This window comes from Peromyscus leucopus, chromosome 12 (assembly GCF_004664715.2).
Source record: "Peromyscus leucopus breed LL Stock chromosome 12, UCI_PerLeu_2.1, whole genome shotgun sequence".
Lineage (NCBI taxonomy): Eukaryota > Metazoa > Chordata > Mammalia > Rodentia > Cricetidae > Peromyscus > Peromyscus leucopus.
The window spans coordinates 78,848,790-78,874,049 of NC_051073.1; the positions used below are offsets into that span (position 1 = coordinate 78,848,790).

General features: G+C 49.4%; 1 pseudogene; it reads right to left on the minus strand.

Annotated features, from left to right (window-relative positions):
• Window positions 1-3,364: 3,364 nt before the first annotated feature.
• On the minus strand, window positions 3,365-24,707 carry LOC114680985 (annotated as a pseudogene).
• Between the last annotated feature and the right edge of the window lie 553 nt (window positions 24,708-25,260).

Below are 25,260 nucleotides of genomic sequence, written 5' to 3' on the forward strand. Positions count from 1 at the left end.
CCCCGTACTTTCAGGCCTTGCTCAAAATGGTGTTAGCTAAGCAAGTATGCTGGGGTCTTTCAGTGAAATCTCCAAAGAGGAGGAGTTCCAGTAGACAGCGGAAGGCCCTGGAGCACCCGCATAAGAAGGGAATAACAGCGTTTTCTCAGAACCTCGGTAGTTCTTAGATCTCTGGTTTCCATGCCCCACCATGACTTCGTCCTTTATCCAGGAGGACCTTTACCAAAGCCGATGCTGGTGCGGTGCCTGTCGGTCCAGAACAGCGAGCTGACCGCGCCTTTGCTCGTGAAGTGCCAGGCTCGGGTATTTTGCTCTAGCAACAGAAAACAGACTAAGACAGTGGGTCACACAGGATCACCATACTCCGGTCATACTCCGGCAGGTGAGTTCTCAGTCCTCCCCTGGACTCTGTGGACTTCAGGCCTTCAACAGTCACTGAAAAAAACAATTGCAAGTCAAAGTGACGAGTTGAAGCAATTACCTTTCAACATTTCACTTCACACTCACACCAATCTGTGAGGTACACACTGTGGTATGTGAGTTCAGTCGGTTCTGAGCAGGCTTTGAACAGCTACCCCCAGAGCGTGCTGTGAGGATGGACATTCTCTCTGTGTAGCTCAATGTGAGTTATTAACTGCTCGAAGGGTGGCTGGTATGGGCAGGTTCTAAGAGTTTTCCTTCTGTAAATACATTCAGCCCTGTCTGTTCAGTGGCTGCCACGCTGGATAGCAAAGGCCCAGAGAGCCAAAGGTGAGGAGACATGGCCTCGCCCCTCGGTGCTGCCCTGCAGAGGAGTTCAGGCCAGATCCAATGGCTCCTTTGTGTGCACGCACTTGGGGTGTGCAGCAGGTCCCTGTAACACAGGAGGCAGGCCCTGCGGATGTGAACACTGTGAAGTCAGTCAACCCTCAGGCTAGAAATCTCTGCGGCATAGCCACGGTTGTGCATGTCGATCCACGTTTATGTCCAGCAGGGCTTCAGTAACCAAGTCTAGCCAGGCACACAGCAAGAGTAGGAGGAGGCCACTATGCTGTCTTCAGGAGCCCACATTTATGTCCCCACCGTGGATCAGAGCCTGGGCAGCCTCCACTTGTCATGGGGTGGGGGGACCAATGGCTGGAGAGGTTGCTATGAAAACCTTTGTGCATCTGAGCGAGATTCCAGGCCAGGCCAAGCTCTCATCACCACTCACGAGCTGCTCTGGTACTGAGTTCCACAGTGAGGAGACGCAAGGAGGACATGGCTCCTGCCGCGACAGTGACTTGCCAGGCCAGGGCTCTTCTGTCCTTGAGTGGGAAGAGACACAGAAGGCATCTGGTACCGATGATCCTAAGGCCCGTCAGAGATGCTCCGCAGTGATATCTCTCCGGCCACGGGAAGGAGCAGCGACGGCTTGGGCAGAGGATCAGCAAGGCCCTCCCTCCCCATTGTGCTGAGCTTTTCCGGTCTGAACTGGCACCGCCATTCACGCACTGCCCGGCACGAGAACGCGCTGTGGGCCTCCCTCCAGCGTCCTCGTGAACAAGCGCCTGTCAGCAATGTCCGCACCGGGGGCAGCTGCCAGGCGACTTGTAGCAACCGGCTGTGAGTAGAAACTGATCCTGGTGCCAGCCCTGCTCAGGCCTGGGCAGCTGATGTCCGTTTCCAGACCCATGCCCTGCCAGTCTGAGCCCAGGAAGAGAGCCGTCGCCTCCTGATCTCCGCCGGTCTGCTGCCAACTCCACCGTGCGTGGCTGCCACGCTGCTTCTGTTGCTCATTCTCTCAGAAGGGGACCGGCGACGTTTCTGCTGACTTCAGGTCTGCCCCCTCCCCTTGTAGGGTGCCCTTCCTGTGGTCCTTCCGCCACTGGAAATGCTGTTCCTGTTTGCCCTGTGCACATAATAAAAAAGAGTGAGGCAAATAAATGTTACAATTTACCTCTTAGCCAAAGCATAGGCTTTCACGTGGGATGAAGGTTATAAACAACTGGTTTGGGGATCACTTCATGCCATACAGTGTATGAATTAGTGACCCTAGTTTTGGCATCCTCAAATTACTGGGTTTATGAACAAATAAAAAGAGAGAAAGAAATACTGTCCCTCTGGAAGCCACGAAGCTTCTGCCCGTGGGTTGCCGGACTCAGATGAAACAGGGTGTCTTCATGAGGGTTACTACTGCTGTCAAGAAGTGCCATGACCACAGACTTCGGAAAGGTTTTGTCTTACACTTAAACATCACAGTTCATCACTGAGGAAGTCAGGCCAGGATCCTGGAGGCAGGAGCTGATGCAGAGGCCACGGAGGTGTGTTTCTCACTGGCTTGCTCCCCATGGCTTGTTCAGCCTGCTTCTTATAGAACCCAGGACCACCAGCCCAGGGGTGGTCCTGGCCCCTCCCCCATCAAGCACTAGTTAAGAAATGCCCTACAGGCTTACCTGCAACCTAATCCTATGAAGGCATTTTCTCAACTGAGGCTCCCTCCTCTCAGATGACTTTGGCTTGTATCAAGTTGACATAAAACTAGCCAACACACAGGGTCTCCTCTAGAACCCCTGGAAAACTGTAACCTGGGGACTCAAGACTTCTAGGACATCTCAAATGTAGTTTCTGGGGTGCATAGTGACAAGTTTAAACCTAGAACTCTTTTTCTTTGTGGGAAAATATACCAAAGCGTAATTAAACTTTACTAAAATACAGTGCATCCCCTAGAAAGCATGCTCCAAAAGAATACTTAAGGACTGAAGGGGTTCATCTCAATGGTGAGGCTGGCCTAGGGTGCAAGAAACCCTGGGGGTCTGACTACCATTCACAAAGCCCTGGGTTCCACACCTAACACCACACAAATGGCATGGTGGTACATACCTATAATCCCAGAAGTTGGGAGGTAGAGGCCTCCCAGGAGGACCACAAGTTCAAGGTCATCCTTAGCTACATAGTGGGTTCAAGACCAGCCCAGGCTACATGAGACTCTGCCTTAAAAACAGAGCAAACCAAGACTACTCAAAGCACAGTTTGGCTCAATTTATCCTCACTTAGACATAAGGGAACTATATTGACCTGTTTACTAGAAAGGCTTGCAGCAGAAGCCAGCATCTGTTCCAACTGGCCAGTCAGATGGTAACATTGCAGTCCCCCATTTGGAGTCCCTGGCTTGCAGTCTACTGCTTACCCTTTATCTTCTAGGAAGAAGCCACACACTAGCCCTGGGGCCTCCCAAGGACAGGCTGGCCTCTCTGCTTCTTTTATGGCGTTCCTGTAAACCTGACTCAGGAGTGGAGATGGTTTCCACACCAGCACAGCGTTTCATACACCCAGGAACGCCATCTGAGGGCCAGGAGTGACCTTGGAAAACGGTCTCTGAATCCTGCCAGAATTGGATGTGGCCTCACTGCGAGGGAAGGTCAGCCCCCTGGGCTGAAGATAGGCTCAGGGAGGTGAGTCCTGAGGGTTTTTGCATGAAAGATGTGATGAGCAAAGTCTCAGAAGTATCGCTGGTGAAATGGAAGAGCTCCGTAGACTGCAGAGGTGAGGGGTGCTGTGTGGAGGGGGTGCCCCTGGTCTCTTAGTAGGAAACGTGAAATGCAGCTTTGGCCTTTCAGAGCCCCAAGAACATTGTCCTGGGTGTTGATGAGACACTTTGTGTTGTTTGGAATTTGATTTTTATGCACATCTTTAGTCATTCTGCAGTGGTGACAGTACTGATTTCTTTCTTTAAGTGTATTTTAACTTTTCTTTAATACATTTATTTATTGTGTGTGCATATCAGAATGCTTGTCGAGGTCAGAGGACAAAGAGTTGGTTCTCTCCTTCCTCCATGTGAGTGCCAGGATTTTGAACTCGGGTCACTGGGCTTAGCAGCAAGCCCTTACCCTAGCCCTTCCGGAAGCCTGCAATTGTCTTACTTTGTTTTAAGAATGGGACACTAAGGCTGAAGAGATATCTCAAAGGTTAAAAGCACTTGCTAATCCTGGGAGGACCTGAGTTTAACTCCCAAGCACCCATGGTAGCTCGCAATTCTGTAACTCCCTAGGATCGGAGGCCCTTTCCCCAGGCAGCAGCCACACATATGGTACATGTACATAAGTGCAGACAAGCACTTATGCATAAAAATAAAAATCAAAATAAATCCCCAAACAAGGTGTACTGAAGAGATGGCTTAGCACTCTGTGAAGTGAAGAGCACTTTGCTGCTCTTCCAAAGGATCCCTGAGTTCAGTTTCCAGCACCCATATCAGGAGGCTCCCAACTGCTGGCTTTTGCTGGCACCTGGACACACACACACATGCGCACACATAGTTTAATATATACATTATATATAAATACACTAAAGACTGAGGGTGCACCTTGGTGGCAGAGCACTCACGCAGCATGGGCAGGGCTCTGGGACTAGTTCTCAGTACCAAAATCCTGGCATCTAAGAGATTCTCCATCTAATGAATACGAAAAGAAGCAAAATGTCATGTCCAGGTGCACTCTGAATCAAGCCGTGTGGACACAAACATGGTCCCCACTCCATGCTTCCATCCGCACACCAGCAAAAAACCGAACACAGCGGATGGCAGGCACTGCTGACTACGCCACAGTTCTTTAATTTCTGGAACATGATTCCCTCCTCCCCCATCATTTACAGCAGGCTGGAATCATGGTGATCTGCACACCAAATCCACCGAGGCGGCTGCAGGACCAGTGAAGATTCCCGTGAAGGATTCCCGGCACACACCATCTTCTGCGTCTCTGCTGAGCACTGTAGTCACAGGAGGAGTCCGAGAGGGGCCGCCCAGGCTCTGCTCTGGTGTACTTGCTTTTCCAATAGGAAACCAGGACAGACACAGCAGTCAGGTAAACGGAACCCAAAGACAAGCGAGGAGCAAGTCTACTCATCAACACCAAGAGACACAAGTTCTTCGTGGCAGAAATGTCTCAGGCTATTTTGCTGGGCAATTTCAAAATGTGTCTTCAAATGAAGAAAACAAAAACAAAAACAAAACATGCTGCTGAGGGAAATACTTGTTCCCACAGTCTGCAAATCTATTTGTTCATTGAGTCTTGTTCTTCTTCAGTTCTGCTGGCAAAAGATCACCTATCACCTATATTACATGCCTCATCATATCATGCCTTAACACATTTGAAAGAGGAAGAAAATGTCAGTGGTGAGGGTCAGGACAGAGCTGTGCAGTGCCACCCTAGGAAAACGGGGAGTTTCCTACCTTAGGGACCCCAACTCAGGCCAAAGCTGGCTTGTGGATTTGATGCTGAAAAGAATTTCAAAGTAGGTGGCATAGTGAAGCAAAGTTGGGAATTTTATTAAAAGTATTTTAATATAGCCTGTGGTAGTTTGAACGTATTGGCCCACATAAGCTCATAGGGAGTGGCACTTTTAGGAGGTGTGGCTTTGTTAGAGTAGGTGTGGCCTTGTTGGAGGGAAATGTGCCAGTGGGGGCAGGGTTTGAGGTTTCCTATGCTCAAGATACCACCCAGTGTCTGAGGCCCACTTGTTGTCTTCTGAAAATGTAGCCAGCATCACGTCTGCCTGGTATGATGCCATGTCCTGCTATGATAATGGACTGAACCTCTGAACTGTAAGTGAGTCACCCCAATTAAATGTTTTCCAAGAGTTGCCTGTGGGTGTCTCTTCATAGCAAGAGAAACCAACCCTACTAAGACATAGTCTTAAGCTATATATAAGAAATATGAGAAAGAAGCACCCAGAAGAAAGTAAGACACAGCAAAGTGTGGGTGTGGGCTTTTCAAAGAACAAGCAGCAGAGAGTGAAATACACCCAGAGTGGTGGGTGCGACTTCTCCAGGAGGAAGCAGGAATTGTCATTGTATTAGCCACATATACCATTGACTCTCCGTTTTCCTTTCAAAGGATTAGTAAGAAGTCCCCCCCTCCTCTTTTGTAAGAACTTGAGATGACCCTGGAGATGCCCTAGATGGAATCATAACCCACGGTGAAACCAGAAACCAGTAAGGCTGCACAGGGGTTTAGTCCACGTCGCTTCCCTGTGCGTGACGTTCCCTAGAAAATTGCAGGTTGGTAGCTAGGGGGCAGGGTTTCAAGCTATTGCTATATACCTGAATCGTTGCCTGCAGCTAGGAAGGCTTCAGCCATTCTCTCCTTAGGGTCCCTCAAATTTTCCCACCTTTCTATCCCGCCTCAAAATAAGTCATGGAGTCTTGTATTTCAGTGTGATGGAAGCAATGTTTGCAGGGCGTTTAGTAAGCCCTCGTCCCCGGCGAGGTTTACTAAGTAACCCCCAAGGCCCCAAGGAAGCTGCGAGTTTACTTACGTTGACGTGAGCAGCAAGCATGGAAGGCAAGAAATGGATCAAAACGCAGCAGCGTCTGTGGCTGTCCGCGGTAAGGTCGAGGCAAGGCAGCAGAGATGTTTAAAAAGAGAAAAACACTGACCCGCGCCCCCGGCACAGCTCCCCCTGTCCTACAGAAGCTAGGCAGTTGGACTAGCTTCTCCACAGCTTCCTCAATCCACCATACCTATCAACTCCGCTATGAAATCACTGCGCCAGAAAGGGGCTGAGCCCTTTGTGAACCCCAAGCCTTGGTAAGGACAGACGAGTACCCCCATACCCAGGCTTCACGGTGTTCCACAGGCCAATTCAAGGTGGTGTAGGCAGAGAGATTGGGGCAGCCAGTCCAGCAAAAAGACAGCCCCAGAGCGACATGGAGCGAGCCACCAGCAGGGAGGCCTCAGAGGTCCGTGGACCTCACCTTTTCAGCCCCCTCTCCCGTCACTTCCCCCCACCCAGCTCCCAGCTTAGCATTGTCGTGGATCTCCACCCTGTTGGCGCCACGGGGGCGCAGGGTTCCTGGAGAGCTGCACCCTCACTCAGTGCAGCTGAGATCTCATGACAATGTGTACTCCTGCCCCATTCTGAAGGAGATGCACTGAAGAGCAGGTGGGCATCCTGGAGGCTGCAGGGGTGGCCGCTGAGGCTTGGAGCAGGGCAGGCACCAGACATACGCTCGCCCCAGATCAACGACCCTCAGCCTGGGTATTTGACAAAGCAGCATCAAGCTCCTGGGCTCACAAAACCCACATGCGAACATTCTCCAGCTCTGTTCTGCTCTGTTTGCATCTTCTAGTCCTGAGGTCATCCTGTCTTGTTTTATTTTCATCCTTGTAGGATGAAAAAAGAGCAAGGAAAAACACCCTGACCCTGACTTGACCCCCAGACCAGGGCTTGAAATCGACCAATCCCTGAGCTTGCCCAGAATCATCAGACCACAAACCCATCAATCCAAGCCAACCCTGAAAATCTCCAACCCCTCCCCGAAAAAGACCCTATATAAGCTCTGTACCTCTTTCTCAGTGCTGCTGCTGCTTCTCACCCTAGAGGCAGTCACCCTCCTGGATTTCTCTTTCCAATAAATCTCTTGAGTAAGGGTTTGTTGTGTGGCCTCTTTTGAGCAGAGACTGCTGTAACAATTTTTGCCAGAGGGGAGCAGAACTGTAACACTTTTGCAGAGAGAATCTTTTGTCCTCTAGTGGAGCGGAGTTGTTACACTCTGGGGGCAAAAGCTTCACCCGGGCAACCTTCCTCTCGCCAGAGCAGAGCAATTGGGAAAACCTTTTCCCTGGAGCAGGCGGTAAGCTGCTATGCTTATGGTGACATTGTTCTTGCTCCTGACTGCCAGAGTACCTTTCCATCCAAGGGGCAATGCTTACGTTTGGTGCCGCCTGACTTCAGATAGGCTCATAATGGCCCCTGCTTCCCCTCTTGGTCTGAATTTACTTGACTCTATCTATCCCTATATCTCTGATCCACCCAAACAGATTCACCCTCCGTCCGGCTCAGCACTCCAGTGCACCAGTGGCAATTGGGTGAGCTTCTCCTTTGCTGGTTATACAACATTTCCCTGAGTCCAAGACAAAGTGATGTTGTGTCTGGCACCCCTTTGGTACACCTGCACCCTGACCAGAAGGGCCCTAAACTTATTCACCTTTGCAAATCAAATCTCAAAGCCCTTCCCTTAAATACACAACCCAAATGGGCGCCTAATGGCACCCTAGATCCTAATACTATTTGAGACCTTTACAATATACTGTGAGTGACTGGGGAAATGGAAAGAATTCCTCCGTTCCCTGTGTCAGGCTTTCCCTTTCCTCCACTCCAACCCCAGTTTGGTTTTTTTGCCTGGTTAATTACACACACTCATTGTGCTTAATGTCGCCTCTTCTAAGACTCATTTGATGGATCTGTAAGCTTGTTGCAAAAAGTGGCATGAGAAAGCAAAGGAGTAGGCCAGCTGCAGCATGCAACATTCCTGGGGTACACTCCTCCCTGCAGTATGCAGATTTCCTGGTGCAACACTCCTCCCTGCAGTAAGCACATTCCTTGGCACACACTCTTCCCGCAGCATGCACATTCCTGGGCACACTCCATACTCCGTATCAGCATCTGAACTTTGCACTGTGCTCCCACACTCCTCCCCTTTGCTAGTCTCATCGCATCTCATTCTCTTCCTGGCGGCACCACTCCCCCTAGTTACATGCACCATTCCCTGCGCAAACACCTTCTCTCCACTGCTATATGCCACATTCTGGGGCACATCCTCCTTCCCTAGTCTAGCACGATCCATGCGTGCTCACACTACCCTCCCTGCAATTTTAATGCACCATCCGGGTGCACACACTCCCCTCCTCTGCAGCAATGACACTATCCTGGGGCACACTTTCCCTTCTTTGCAGTCAATTGCACCATTCCTGTTGAGTACGACACACATTTCCCAGCCGACTTAATTGACATAACTCTCTGTTATCTCAACCACACTCTCCCCATCTATTCTATATCACATTATCTTTCGCCTTTGCCTACCCAGTATTATCCCACAGGCATGCACTTTCCTACTCCTCCACTGCAGCATGGCCTACGTACTTTTAACCTGGATGCGCAGTTCCTTCCCCGCAGAGATCATCCGATTCTCACTAGTCCTCCTTAGTCAATGTTGAAATTTTCTTTTCCCTTGCGACACATCTTCTCTCCATCTAGCAGCTTGCAACAATTACCAATGGGTGCGATATCTCTCCCCATTCACCCACGGCAGCTCACACTGCCTAGTATCACCCACCTCTCCTCCTTTGGCACGCGACTGTCCCCTGCACGCATTACCTTTCGCGCACCACACTCCTTTCCCCGCAGCATGCACATTCCTGCGTGCACACTTCCTCCCTCAGGCTGCACAAGTCTCCGATGCGGCACTCGTCTCCCTGAAACTCAGCTGTTATACCCTCATTGGCGCCACTATATCCTTAGGCCCTCAATCAGGCAATACACATGTCGGCTCCGTCCACTGCCTCTCTACCAACAGCATAGCCACGATATGCCGCAGGACTCACACACTCCCTCCTCAAAGGCATTCACCATGTGCACACTCCTACCTCCGTGAGCATGCACTTCCCACACGTCTCTTTCCCTACGAGTACTCGCACATTTTCCACAGCTCCATTCACTACAGGCACACATCTACCTATGATACCCCTGACTAGTCATTTCCACATTGCCTTAGCACAGACTCGCTCCTCACGGCAGTGCAAGGCATCTTTCCTCGCTTACTCACCCTCTAGTAAGCAATTATACGCACACTCACTACCTTGGCAGTCCAGTGCTCATCCCGGGCCGGGACACTCCTTTCCCATAGGGCACACACATTATCTACCAACTACGCTGGTTGGGTGATGCCTGGGCGCACACCTCTCCTCCACACTGCTAGGTAGTATGACCTGCGGCAACACACATACCTCCCCACCCTACATCCATTTCCTCTGGCGCAGCACTAGCCTCCCATTACTCACAAGCAACTACTATGCCGCTCACACTACTCGCTCTATTCCACATGCATGCATCATTCCTTGGGCACACTCCTCCTGCAGCATGCACATCTGTGCACCCTCCTGCACACGTATCTGCATCATTCTTGGACTCACCTACTTCCTCTACCCATTCACGCCTGTCACATCTCCAATCATCCATACTCTCTATTGCGTTTTCCTCTTTTTCTACTCGTAATGCAAGTACATCTGATCCTACTAATGCGCCAGAGCTAAAAAAGTTTCATATCTGTAATCGCCTTCCTTATACTCTGCCTTCTCCGCATCACTTACCATACACTCACTATTTTATACAGCAATTCAACTCATCTCAGCATTTATATCTTCGTACATATTCTGCCTTAAGCGGCCACGTCTGCTTATCTCTCTATGCTGTCCCATTTCAGATTTGAAAGCGAACCCTGGAGTCACCTCTCGATTTTATAGGTTGCCTCTTTCCATGAATAGCCTCATCCCCAGCTATATCTCTTAATAGGTATTCCTCCTCACAAGCTCTATCCTCACATTCTTTAACCTTTGCCTAACGCTTGTACACGATGATAAGCGTAGCCAATCAACAATAAAGGACACAACTTCCACTCACGGGTTTCACTCCGACTCTAGCCTACCTCCTTACTCCTTTCAATTTGTCCTGTACTAATCACTATATCTCACAGACAGACATCTGCCCATCTCTGTGCACACACAATCTCATCGCATAGCCACATGTAGAGATTCTCCTCCCACTTGTCTGATACCGTTAATGTACTCCAGCTCAGCCCCAAACCGTTAGCCCAGCAAAATATTCTTGTCATATTTCTTGGCATACAGCAGCAATAACCTTGTACTACATTTCTCGGGTCTCCCGGCAAAAACATCCTGTGGCTATTCTAGGAAGAAAAGCAGCCCCCATGGGAAGGTCCCCATAGTGTACACCCTTCCCCGGTGCTGATCTTTAAACCAGCCAATTATGTATGCCCCGAATGCTATTGCTTAATTTTTGCCCGTTTTGCTGTTACGGTTCCTCACTCCATTCACTGTATAGGAGGAGCCCTTGCCGCAGAATGATAGAAAAGGTCCAAAGCCTAGCTATTGGATTGCATCAAACTGGTCTGGAGTCCAGGTTCTGGGGCGCCCACCTGAGAGGATAGCTTTCTCTCTGGGTCTATCCACACCCCCATTTCAATACAACCCCTATACCCACAGTATATAACCACGCCGCGCCGCACATACACACACACACACACACACACACACACACACACACACACACACGGTGGTATTCTATTTGTACTGAAATGTGATTTTAATTGTATGTTTAATAATAAAGTTGCCCGGGGTCAGAGCTATTAGAGCGTGTGGCAGTGGTGTGCACTGCCTTTAATCCTATAGATCTCTGTGTGTTCAGGGATACAGCCAGCATTGGAGGCATATGCCTTTAAGACCTGGGGGCGTTCTTATCATCAGAACTTGACGGGCAGTCACGTATTGTGTTTACCAACCAATGAGAAGGCAGATCAGAAAGACCTATGTATAGACACACACTCAGGAAGTAGGTCTCTTTTTGAGAAGCATACTAGCACCCGAGGAAGGTAGATTTTTGCTTTGAGCTTCTGACCTCTCGGCTTTCTTTTTCTTTAACATTTTTCTGTGTTCTTATTTAATAAGAAGCTTGGTTTACATCTTCACACACACCACACACACACACACACACACACCACACACCCACACACACACACACTATGGAACCTATCGCTTGGCTCAGGACCTCGACTCCGAATTATCAACCCAGCAGTAGTTTTCCTTTTAGCCCGTAGTGCCCATGCCTTAACATTCCAAAATGACTCAAGTTGCCGATTTGATTCTTAAGATGTGTGCAGACCATTTGTTTCTGCTGGCTTTTGCTGCCCATACATTTGGTTCCAAATTCTTCAAGCTGCTTCTGCCTCCACCTGTTCTAACCATCCTTCTCCTTGGCCTACTTGGTAAATTTTCTCTCGCTCCTGGAGCCTGCTACACCCCAGGGCCCCACCATGTGGGCAACTATTGGACCATCCCCGTCTCCTCCTCCTCCCCTGGCCTGCTAAGCCCACAGCTTCCGAAGCCCATCTGGACCTCTGCGACCTTGTCCTTCCTGTCGGCTCCCACTTGGAGCTCACAGAAACTCCCTGCAGCGGAGTTCACTTTGCGACCCTTCCCTCTTCATCCACGGACTCCAATTTATTAAAGACTCTGACCTTAGTACAGTTCAAACGGCCAAAATTGGCATGCTTGATTTTCAATGATAACATCTGCCACTACATGAAAAACGATCCAAAAGCATTTTTATATCTAAACTTGCTTTCTTCTCTATTTCCTTTTATCTACACCTGTCTGGGGTAGCTCTTACATATGGATGTTTATTCCAAGTGGACAACCCCCCCCCCCACCTCTAACCAACACCCATCCTAATAGGGTCAGGAAATTGCTCTGTGTCAGGCTGTCAATGGCTGATTCAGTTCCCTATAACTTCCTCTTCCATCTCCCCTTGACTAGGGCTTACCACCCAGGCCTATTTTCTCTATTTTGTATGATAATTCCTGTTTTGAAAACAAAAATCATAAAAGCAGGGCTTATTATAGAATTTAAAAGACAATGCTTGTTTAATAAGGTATTAAAACTGCACCCTCCATTATTGAAAGGACCAAACCCCCCCTAAACAGGCTGCCTTCTCTTCTCTCAGAGATCAGGCGTCTTCAGTTTCCTGAAACTTAAGCAAGCCATTTCTGGGAGGGCCATAAACAAAAACATCCTCCTGCAGTAGCTCCCTTTCTGCACGTATCTCTGACTGCTCACAGTTCAGTCAGTTGTTTACTGTCTGGGACCCCTCACCAACTTAGAGCTACATGCATGGGTCAATGTGAACATGCTAGGCCAGCCAGCCTCCATGACAGCTCAAGGACAGAGCCTGGCCACTGAGGCAGCCCCCACAGTCAGTACGTGCCAGGCCAGCCAGGCCCCCATGGCAGCTCAAGGACAGAGCCTGGGACTTTGTACAGGCCTGCCCCAAAATGGTAACTATAACCCCCAACCAGTAAATTCAGGTTACTCACCTCACCCAATCATATGATGCCAAGGCTTGTACCACCCTACTTGTGGTTTTTCTTTTAAAAAACCCCTCACCCTGAGAGCTCAGAGCTGTCCTCCTTCACCCGCTGTGTCAGATGTTGGACGCAGACCAAGTCGGGGTTTGCTTGTCATCAATAAACCCCTGTGTGTTCTGCATCAGATATCGGCTCTGTAGTGGTCTTGCTTGGGGGTCTCATGATGTGGCCACAACATACGCACAGGAATGTACCCCGTGCTGGTGCTTGAACTTTGTAACACTTCAACCAGACCACTCTCGTGGTGGGACGGCTCACCAGCAGGTTGTCAAAAGGAGATACTTGTCTCTGTAACACCTAAATCGACCTCTAAAACACCTGCTCCCCATTCTTGCTTGCTCTATGGTCAAACAAGAGATTGCTGTTGATGTTGGCTAGAAGCAGCCTGCCCTTAGTGGTCCTGTAGGAGACATGATACATATTCAGGAAGGCATTCTGCTTTTTATGTAGAATGGGCAATCTTTTTTTTTTTTTTTTTTTTTTTTTTTTTTTTTTTTGTTTTTCCAGACAAGGTTTCTCTGTGTAGCTTTGCGCCTTTCCTGGAATTCACTTTGGAGACCAGGCTGGCCTTGAACTCACAGAGATCTGCCTGCCTCTGCCTCCTGAGTGCTGGGATTAAAGGCGTGTGCCACCACCACACCGGCTAGAATGGGCAATCTTTTATCCTAATTAAGGACCCATGGAATCCCAGGTGGGAGACAAGGTCATTGGTAAACTTTACTATAGCATTTATCACAGCCGCCCATCAGGCACACTCAGAACACAGAGGGTACACATCCCACTCTCTCAAGCCCTAGGTGTAGACACAGTAGAAGAAGTGGTTCAGAGCTCCTCAAAGGTCCTTACATCCCTAATATCACCCCTTTTTGAGGATATTGATCCCATCTCCCTGTCATACCATCTCTTATTTCAGACCTTGACCTCTGCATATCAGCTGTTGAATAACGCTTTGCCTGACTGCTTGGAAGAGTGATGATGGTCGTGTGTCCCTCTGGGGTCAAACTCACAACCACCACTTGTGACCTCACGCGTTGTCTCTTCAGATTCTCTCACTTCACTGCTTGTTAACTGCTCTGAGCCAGATATCACTGCCGCACCTTATCTCCCCCACATTCCGCTCTTCGGTATCACAGACTGTTTTAACTCTTCAGGAACACACTTTGTGGACACCCTGGGTCCCACAGACTGTAATAATACCTAACCCTTAGCATTGCCACCCAGCTCCCATGTCCAAACGTTCACAGTGCCCTGATGCTCTGTGGCACATAAGTATACCATTGCCTGCCCACTAGGTGGTCGGGGACTTGTGCCCTAGTGTTTCCTTCTCCAAAGCTAGGGGTGGTACCTGGTGAAAAACCCTTGCCAGTTCCCATCACTGAGTTTATATTGGCATGCCATGAGAAATGAGCAATTCAGGTCATATTCTTTCTCCCAGGTCATATTCTTTCTAGTAACCCTGGTCATAACCACAGTGTCCCCACTGGAGTGATGGGACTGATTACCTCCCTAGCCATTTACCATTCTCACAGTTCATCCAGGATCTCCAACAGGTGGCTCAGACCATCCCAACCCTTCAGGGCCAAATAGACTCACTGATCATTGTAGTACTACAAAAACTGGAGAAGAAAGCTTTATTAGATTTACTAACAGCAGAGAGAGGTGGCCTTTGTCTCTTCCTTGGGGAGGAATGTTGCTTCTATGTTAACAAATGAGCTATAGTAAAGATAAGATCCAACAACTCCAGATGGATCTTCAAACATGAAAGAAACAGCTTGATGCCTCTGGCCAGTAGATCATTGACAGTCCAATATGGAACTGGACGCTGCCCTTCTTAATCCCTATTCTTCTCTTTTCTTAATCCTACTAGTTTACCTGTCTTATAAATTTCTTATCTAAATTTCTTCAACAGATCCAAAAGATATCTAACCAATTTTTAAGCAGTTACTATTACAGGACTACTGGCCCCTAGCTACAGGGCAGCACCCGGTTACATCCTAACGCTGAAAAAAACAGGATTGCCCCAAGGACCTCAATGACCCCAATGAACAGAAAATAGTCTAATGATAACATCGTCCCCTTCCCAAACCCTCATTGTTTATTAATAAACAAAAAGGAGAGAATGTAGGGGTGAAAAAGGACCAAGCAAAAACACCCTGAACTTGACTTGATCCACCAATCCCAGAACTTTGCTCCAGAGTCAGGCTGCAGAATCCCACTAATCCCTGAGGTCCCTGAGCATGAAATTCCACCAGTCTCTGAGCTTGCCCCAGAATCAGACCACAAAAATCTACCAATTGTTATGGAATGTTATTTTAAGGTGTGTTTATATTTGTTTATGCTGTGAAACATTTATTTTAATGATACAAAGATGTGTTGCATTCTTTTATGTTGCATTTGTTTAACTCTGTGAAGCTGTGTTACTTTGCCTGTCTAAAACACCGGATTGGTCTAATAAAGATCTGAATGGCCAATCACAAGGCAGGAGAAAGGTGTTGCTGGCAGGCAGAGAGAATAAACATGCTATGTTAGGCATGTTTTCAAGATCTTTCAGAGTTATATTTTCAATAGATAAATGGTCTTCACACACTTCAAAGACCTATAGAATCTGGCATTTAAAATGTTTCATTAACTTGGGGCTTTTCATGACAATGAGATACATCTGCTCCCACAGTACCAATTTACTTCAGAGAAGATGATGGGCAACTGAAGAAATTCCTTATTGAGTGTGCCTTCATTGTGGCAAGGTTAGCCATTTGGGAAAGAAACTGCTTTTGCCTTGACTGCTTGACAATATGTTGTATAAACTAGACATGGAGGACTCAGGAAAGTGACTGCTGAACTTTGCCAAAACAAAGTAGGATGGTCCTTCAGGGTTTCTGTTTCACAGAATAGTCTGCCAGATAGTCTGCAGGACACAGAGCAGAGTGACTGATGAACATTGCCAATACCAGATGGGACAGTCCTTCAAATTTCCTGCTTCACTGGAAAGTCTGCCAGATACCCTAAGCCTGTAGGCTGAGATTAGTGCCCCAACATTGCAGAGGAACTTTAGGTGACTGTCCAAACATCCAGATGTCTCCGTTGTTAGATGATATTATATTCTTCTGGGTCTTTGATCAAAAAGGCTAGATAATCATAGTTGCCGTTTTCCTTAGTTATGATAGAAAGTAAATTAGGTATAAAACTCTGGACTCAACTAAGATCAGATAGATAATGAAGTATTTTCTCTGAATTTGCTAAATACAAATGGACTGAATATTGTAAATGTAATTCTTACTTGATAACTGTTTGTTGTGTGTGTATTACTATATTAAAGTTAAACCTTTCATTTTTATTTAGACAAAAGAGAGAAATGTAGAATAATAATTTAAGATGTGTTACATTTGTTTACGCTGTAGAACATTTGTTTAATGATGCAAAAATGTGTTGCATTCTTCTATGTTGCATTTGTTTAAGTCTGTGAAGCTGTGTTGCTTTGCCTGTCTAAAACACCTGATTGGTCTAATAAAGAGCTGAACGGCCAATCACAAGGCAGAAGAAAGGATAGGTGGGCTGGCAGTCAGAGAGAATAAATAGGAGGAGAAATCTGGGGAGAGAGAGATCAAGGAGCAAGAGAAGGAGGAGGACTTCAGGGGCCAGCTACCCAGCCACACAGCCACCCAGCCACACAGCCAGACACCGAGTAAGAAGGAAAGGAAAGAGATACAGAAACAGAGAAAGGTAAAAATCCCAGAGGCAAAAGGTAGATGGGATAATCTAAGTTACAAAAAGTTGGCTAGAAATAAGCCAAGCTAAGGCTGGGCATTCATAAGAAAGAATACATCTCCATGTGGTTTTATTTGGGAGCTGGTGGTGGGACCCCTAAGAGTCAAAGAACCAAAAAGAGTAAAAACCAACCAACTACAACCAATCCCAAGCCACCCTGGAAATCTCTGCCCCTCCCTGCCAAGACTGTGTGTAAGCTTTGTACCCTGTTCAGTTTGCTGCTGCTTCTCACCCTAAAGGCAGCCACCCTCCTGGATTTTCCCCCAGTAAATCTCCTGAGTGAAGCTTGTTGTGTGTGTGACACTTTGCATCAGATTAAGCCCAGTTGTGACTACATTTGCTGGAGCCAGAGCAGAGCTCAGCACTTTCACTGGGAAGCCTCCCGAGAGGAGCAGAGCTGGGCAGAGCTGGGCAGAGCTGAGCAGAGCTGGGCAGAGCTGAGCAGAGCTGGGCAGAGCTGAGCAGAGCTGGGTAGGGCTGGGCAGAGCTGGGCAGAGCTGGCAGCAGAGCTGGCAGAGCTGAGCAGAGCTGAGCAGAGCTGGGTAGGCTGGGCAGAGCTGGCAGAGCTGAGCAGAGCTGAGCAGAGCTGAGCAGAGCTGGGCAGAGCTGGGCAGAGCTGAACAGAGCTGGGCAGAGCTGAGCAGAGCTGGCAGAGCTGGGCAGAGCTGGCGCAGAGCTGGCAGAGCTGAGCAGAGCTGGGCAGAGCTGAGGCAGAGCTGGCAGAGCTGGGCAGAGCTGGGCTGAGCAGAGCTGCAACAACTTTGCTAGGTAAACTGTTGGTGGCTTTGTGTGCAGATCCACCACCGCCCAGCATAACACTTTTTGTTGTTGTTCTTGTTTTGACAGGGTTTTTCTGTGTAGTTTCGGTGCCTGTCCTGGACCTTGTTCTGTAGCCCATGCTGGCCTCGAACTCACAGAGATCTGCCTGCCTCTGCCTCCTGAGTGCTGGGATTAAAGGCGTGTGCCACCACCGCCCTGCATACTATTTTCAATATGACTGTTTTCTGTAATTGTGTATCATTTTGCAATTAAAGTCAGATTGGGGTAATTTAAGAGAATCATGAGGCAGTTTGGGCTCCTGATCTGCACCAATGCCTGCTCAGCCTTAGTTGTGGCATTGGCAGCTCACCAGAGGAAGGACCGTAGGCAGAGGGACGAAGATGCAGGTTGCTTGAGTGTCTCTCACGGACGGGTGAATCCCTGCTACACATCACCCCACCCCAGCACTGGGACTCTACCTGTGTCTGGAGGATGTGGCTCTTCTCTTCAGTGACCCATTGTTCCCCATGTGAGCTGCTAGTGAGTTAGACGACATCCGGGGTGACTCCCATGATGGGCCGACCCCGTGCCTGGTAGAACCGGAGTTTTGACAAAACATGTGCAGATACTCCTCTGCTTGTGGAGTGGCTGCGTCTGATAAGCTTGCTGTACGTGGGAAGTGTAAATGGAAAACGGCTTCCATCCGCCTGCCCACTGGCAGCACCACACACGGCAGGACTGGTCTGTCTCCCTCATGGTTGCAGGATTAGCTGGGAGCTACCCTTCTCAATTCAGCATCACGAGAGGTTCAAGCCACACCATGGTAGCTCTGGAAACATCAAAACTTAAAGTTCAAAGTGTAGTTTCTGTTGTTGGCTCTGCAGCTGGGGTCCCACTGTCTCTGATCCCAGGGGGTAGGGGGTGAACAGACACAGAACCAACGGCACAGCTCTGGGAGGTTGTTAGCAATCTCGTTTTATTAAACAAAGTATTAATAAATAAACTGAGGTATTTATGTGTGTGATTTTTGGCGGGCTCTGCTCCAGCTGCCATGATGTTTCCTGGTTGCTCTGGGTCATATGTCAGCAGTGGTCATCTTGGGGATCCGGTTTCAGGGTCCCCTGGGTCAGGATACTACTGTGCTTGTCAGAGCTCTTTGTTTGCTTAAGGCATGGCCCAGAGCTTTCGCCTTACCTGCCTCAAGTTTCCACAATGTGTGTGCTTTCCACCATCATAATGTAAACAAACAAACAAAAGCAGTAGCCCTGTCTAGCCAATGTGGGTATGCTGAGGTGGGGACGGAGATCTGAGGACTTCCAGTCACATCCCAACATATATATATTCTGGCACCAACACATACATGGATGTGTACTTACACACGCATGTGTGTATGTGTGAGTGTGTCTCCTGCGGGTCTTTGACTAGCGGGTGTAGGCATCAGAAGTCCTGGGCTTAGGACAAGCCCATGTGAATTACTGGAACTTGCCCTAGTGTTAGCGATGGTGTTGTCATGTTCTGAAATCTAACAACTACAATAGACGCTTCTGGCACTACCCTATGCTTCCTCTGGCACCTGTGTGTGAAGTCTCCTAAGGCAGGGACGTGCTTATCTGTATATAATCATATTTGTGAAAAATATGATACAAGGCAACTTTTGATTAAGGCAGTTAGAGATATTTGTTTTCATATTTCTAGACAGATGCCCATGCTTTGCTGTTCCCTGTGCTCAGGGACTCTGACACTCAGGCATTTCTATTCCCCTTCAGAAAATTCCTTAGGGAAAATTCATTCTTACCTAAAAGAATTCTGCCCTGGGAACATGTTCGTTCTCAACATGCTGCCTGGATCTGCTCCGGCGGGGTGGGAGTGGGGTGGCCAGCAGAGGACGCCAACTCAGTCTCGCCAGAGCCGTCGAGTGTCCTAGGCTGTGGGCGCTGGTACGGCAGCCTTTCCCACTTTATTTGTTCATGGATTCTGCGTGGCTTTGTTCTTACTAATGTGTAATCAATGCAGGGTCTTTCATTCAATTATATCTCTTAAAGAAAATCATGAAACATACCCACTTTTACTTTTCTCCTGAGTCTGCTGCTAAGGAGAGGAAAACGACCCAGGCATTTCCTTATCATTGTCAGGTCCAAAAGCAACTCAGAGGCTGAGCGAGCCCGGAGGCCGGCATGCGCTGTGGTGTGCTAACAAGCACCACAGAGCCAGCTGCCCTAAGCACGGTGGCTCCTCTCAGCTCCCACCCCAAATGTCTCCCGCTGGTGGGCTTCCCTCCCGAGCTTCTCAGTCTCTTGTAGCCAGTTATCTCTGCCACGCTGTCCCTCTTGTCTTCCTCTCCTGGCCCTCACTCTTGGGCTCCTTTGCTCACTCGCTCTCCCGCCATGACCCAGTACGCTGGCCGTTCTCAGTCTACCACCTTCCCCTCTGCTCTGGACCGTTCCAGACGCCTCTGCCCGTACTCCCTCAAATCTCTAATAAAAACCTTCCCTTCAGGCAGACTGTGGAGCAACCATGTCTTCAGTTCATGTGCTCACTGCTCTTTATAACGATGGTTGACGCGCGCAGGAGAGTGCAATGCTCAGCCTGCCTCGACTATTCAAATGGTCCCTCAAAGTGGCTAAGGAGTTTGTCGTACAGGTTTGGGGTTTTCTTTGAAATGGGGTCTCACACTAGGTAGCTCAGGTTGGCCTTGGATTCCCGCCTCGTTCTCCAGCAGGCCGGGGTGCAGCAGTGTACCGCCATGTTCTCAGTTTGGAGGAAGTTCTTCTTTTTTCTGTTTTTTTCTTCGTGTTTTTATGATGCACATGTATTATGTGTGTGCACCTATGTGTGTACTCACAAGCCCCTTTGTGTGTGTGAGTGTGGGTGTGCACATGCCACTGCATGCACGTGGAGGTCAGAGGTCAACCTCAGGTGTTGGTTCTTCATCTCTTTCTTGCTAGCTGCTTTAGACGCCAGGCTGGCTGGCCTGAGAACGTCTAAGGGTTGTCCTGTCTGACTTCCCAGGTCCCGTAGGAGCCCTGGGATCACAGGTGTGAGCTGCTGTGCCCGGCTTTTACCTGTGTTCCGGGGACCAAACTCAGGTTCCATGCTTGTATAAAAACTGCTGCAGCCGGTGGACTGTCTTCCTGGCCCTGTAAGGTTCTCTGTAGCAGTTTTTAATTAACCCGTGAAAGAAGAACGGTAAAATGAACAAGCGGGTCGGACAGTGAGCGTCCGTCACAAAGACGCATCTTAGAATGGAAGGGCCTGTGTCCTGGTGTCCCGTGTGCTGATTCCACGCTCTCCCTCCCCACAGGCCCCTCTCCTAGCTCACTTACCGACCCAGACACCACGACTGCACTGCCCTTCTGGACCCTTTTAATCCTAAGTGCCACCCTGTAAGACCCCCAGGGGCTCCTCAGATCCCTTCCCCCAGGGTCTCATGTTTGAGTCATTGGCAACATGTCCGTTCATTTGGTTCTGTTTCCTGTTGAATTTGGAAGGTGTGTGCATAGGTCACATTTTAGAACCCACAGCCTGGTTCCACAGTCTGTCAGGAGTCCTCTTGATCCTGAAGCAGAGATCCTGAAGTCTCTGCAGTACTGGGTGGTGTGTCCTGACACTCTGGGAACCCCGGGAACCCCGCCCTCCCCACCCGCTCTCTGGCTCAGGCTCCCTCAAGCTTTCCTTTTCCAGGCCCCTCTTGGTTACAGCTTTCAGTCACTTGTTTCATTTGTCGGATATCAGAGGATGGTAATGTGACAGACGGAAACAACAACAGAGAGACAGATGTACAGACAGTGAGAGTGTGAATGTGAATCTGGGCTGCTTCTCCCCAGTCTCAGGGAATCACAGTGACCCCAGCCACTGTGGGGTCCCAATGAGATCCTAATGAGAGTAGCCAAGAATTCCCTGGCTCGTACATTCATCACTCATTCCCGCCTGTCTTACCACCTAGAGTGTTTATCACGCACAGAGACTCCAGCCAGCTGGGAATTTGCAGTCTAGGCTAAGAGTCTTGCTAAATAAAGTCAGAGCTGTGAGGCAGGTGCTAACTGTAACTAGAAAACAGGCTGTCTGCCCACTGGAGGGAGGAAACAACTGCAGAGCGGCCAGGAAACGGTTGCCCAAGGAGGGGAGGTGAGATCGCCGGGGAGCCTTGCATCCGTGCAGAGGGAGGACACAGTCCAGCGACAGGAAACCCTCCCAGTGAACAGCTTGAGCGAAGGTTTGGAGGTGACCAAGCACACCAGGCCCCTGATCAGCGGCAGTTAGCTGAGGGCAGAAGGACCTCGCTGATGAAGCACAGCTGGAGGCAGAAATGGAAGCAGCTGTGGACTTCAATTCTGTCTCAGCTAATTCTGTCCCTGGTGTCTTCTCATACACATTGCAGTTGTGGGGGTCTGAGCTGAGATAAACCACAACTGAAAATACATACTGGATTTCAAAGATGGAGCACCAAAGAAAAAACAATGCTCATACGTGCCTGTGATATTGGCTGCTCATTAAAATGATTATATTTGGGACATGTTGTGTTAAATAAAGTATATCTTAGAAATCATTTTTCCTGTTTTTCTTACTTTTTACTGTTGTTTTAAACTACTTTCAAAGATGGGAAGTCTCACTTTGTCCCAGGCTAAAAACCCCTGGACTGAAGCGATCTTCTGCCTCAAGCTACCAAGTAGTGAGGACTACAGACCATGCCAACGCACATGGTCACTGTATTTGAATGTAGCCACCAGAAGCTGGGGACTGCGGCTGTGGCTTGCCCGGTGCCTTAGAACACAGGAAGCAGTCAGCAGGACGTGACGTGAAGTGAGTCTGGACAAACGGACGGTTAGGACAGAGGACGAGGCAAGGCTACGGCAGAGGGAGGAAGCCCAGGGAGGTTGGGAGAGAAGCAACTCAGATCAAAGGTTCATAATTACCCGGCATGAAGGAAGGACAGGCCACACCCATGGCAGGCAAAGCTAGTTACGCAGTTCATGTCAATTCGTCAGTGTTAGGCCGTCAAGAGGGTTCAGCTCAGCAGGTGAAGGCGCTTGCTGCCAAGTCTTAGGCTCTGGGTTTGATCCCTAGGCACACATGATGGGAAAAGAAATGACTCCCTCAAGCTGTCCTCTGACCTCACACACAAACATGATTAAGTAATAATAAATTAAAATGTTTCCCTTTCCATATAAAGGAATCATTGGGCTTCAGGCCAGACACAAGGCAGGTCTTTGCTGTGGCAAGCCAACTCTAAGATCTCATCTTCCTTGGAGCTGGTGGGATAGGAGGAACCAGACGGTGGAGGAGGCCAAGCCTGCTGCCTGGTTTGTTACAGCCGGAACCTCAGATGGTGAAAAACAAGAGTGGAAGACCACTAACTGTCCTTGAAAACCGTGCTCCCAGAATCCTTTCCACAGGGCGAAGGCCACATGCAAAGAACTTGTGTGATCTGGGCATGGAAGCCAGAGGGTGCCAGAGCATGACATAAGCCGAGGCCATTGTTTCACAGACCGGGAGAGTCATGGGCCTCAGGAGGCACTTCTCAGGAGGGAAACCTTGGGATCATGCAGCAGTGGTAAACAGGTGTTCTCAACCATGTCTGAAGCCACAAAGGACACCATTTGCCAGCACCTCCCTGAGGCAAAGCATGTCCATACGGTACAGACACCTCACATACAGACTCTCACTCTTAGGACACATTCTAGACTGCCTCCTGAAGTTCCGGGCACCACACTGTGGCCAGGACTCTTCCATCCCTCTGCAGCCAGCAAGGCTAGTGTGGCTTCAGTGGACCATGCACCTCATATTTCAAGGTCTCTCCACAGGCCATGACTCAGAACCCAAAAGCTGAGGAGGCCCCAATGACACCCCAAGCAGGGATTGCCGAAACCCCGGCAGGAGCTGGTGAGGACCACATCCTGCCCTGCCCAGCCCGTTCCTCTCAGTTAGCTTTGCCGGCAGCCGCACTGGTCATTCACCCATTGCTGAGGCTGCTGCTTTGCGCTAAAGATAGAACTGGGTATTTCAGCAGTCAGTATGGTCCACAAACACAAGGCTGATAACAATCTGGCCTTTGAGAAAATGCTGGCTGGCCTATCACTCCCCTGCACAGAAGGTAGCTGTAGCTCACCCTGGGGACCTTTACTGATATCTGGATCCTCCCGGGGTTGTCATCACTTACAGTGGGGGCAGGTGCTGTGTGCTGCATCTGGTAGCAGAGGCCAGAGAAGTTGCTCAACACCCACAACACAAGGCAGCTCCGTGACAAGGCAGCCCCATCCCCAACATCACTAGTACCAAGGAGGGGAACCTGCTCTAAGCCTGTCACTTGACATCTGCTCTCCCCCGAAGTAGAGGGCCAGTGAAGGTGTTTCCTAAACTTTACTCTGTGACTGTGAGGGTGACAATAGAAGACGCTGTCCCTGGCAAGGAGGTCCCCTCCAAGATGTTTCTGTCATCCACTTGACCATCATCATAATGAGTATGCTGTTCATGGTGCCTGGCCAATCTGAGAGTGACTAGTCAGGTTCTGGGGACATTGGTTCTGAAATCACAAACCAGCCAAGCCAAACTCAGAAAAAGAGCTTTAATTCTATAATCCAGCCTCCAGTGGGGCTCACAGCAACATTGCAAGACATGGAAAAGCTGAATGGCTCCATCTTCTTGGCTCTGTGAAACCCCAATGCTCTACCCTCCTTCCTATACCAGCCTCACTGAGCAAAGCAAACGGCACCTCCAGAGCCTGGGATTCCGAATCTGTAAACTACTTTTCTCCTCCTCTCTCCCTCTCTATCCCGTTCTCCTTTTCCTGGCTCCAGAGCCCCATGGCACAGTAATACACAGCCTCGTCCTCAGGCTGCAGATCAGAGATCACAGATACCCCAGGTTCCTGGCCACATCTTTGGATCCGGAGAAGCGAGGGGGTATCTTGGGACCCTGGTGCTTGTCTGAGCGTGAGAAATATCTCAGCAGGAACCTGGGAGGGTGGCCTGGATGCTGCTGGTACCAGTAATGTTGTAAATGTTGATGTTATGGTTGCTGCTCAGGGCACAGGAGAGGCGGATGGTGGTTCCAAGCGAGGAAGAGGCAGACGGTGGTTGATACAGCGTGGGTTGAGGGCCACAACCTGAGAAGACAGAACCATGGCCATCACCGGGGCAGAGCAGGGCAAGAGGAGGGGCCAGGAGGCTCTGGGCCCAAGAGTTCCTTCTGTCAGGTGGGCCACCAGCATGAGCAGGACGGAAGTCCAGGCCATGGCTTACGACCGCAGCAGTCTGCTTCCCACGGCCACTGCTCCTGGGGCCCCGCCAGCTGGGAAACACTCTCCTCCCTGCTTTGAGAAGAGGGTCATTGCACCCCTGGTTCCTGCTCACCACCCTCCAGGCTTTCTGGGCTCTTCAGGTCACTTACCAGAATGGTCTGATGGCAGCCTTGGTGGCTCTGCCTTTGTCCATAGAAGCATACTGCGAGGAAGCACCTGCTAGAAACTTGTGGACAGAACCCAGGAGCTGGCTGGTGGACTCATCTCCCTGAGGGAGAGTGACCTCAACTCCCCTGAGAAGCTGAGCCTCTCGGAAAAAGATTTCTTGTTCACTTTTAAATGCCTGTGAACTGGGACGAGACCATGCATCCTCAGGACAGTGAAAGCACCTCTTCACACAGCAGGAAACCAGGGTCTCAGAAGGAGTGGGGTGCTCTGATGCCTTCTAAGCTCTGAAGAGCCTTCAACTTGGTCTTTCCGTCCTAGAACAAAGCAGCTTTAAAAAAAAATGTAGCAGGGACCTATCTCCCTGCCCTCCCTGCTCTGT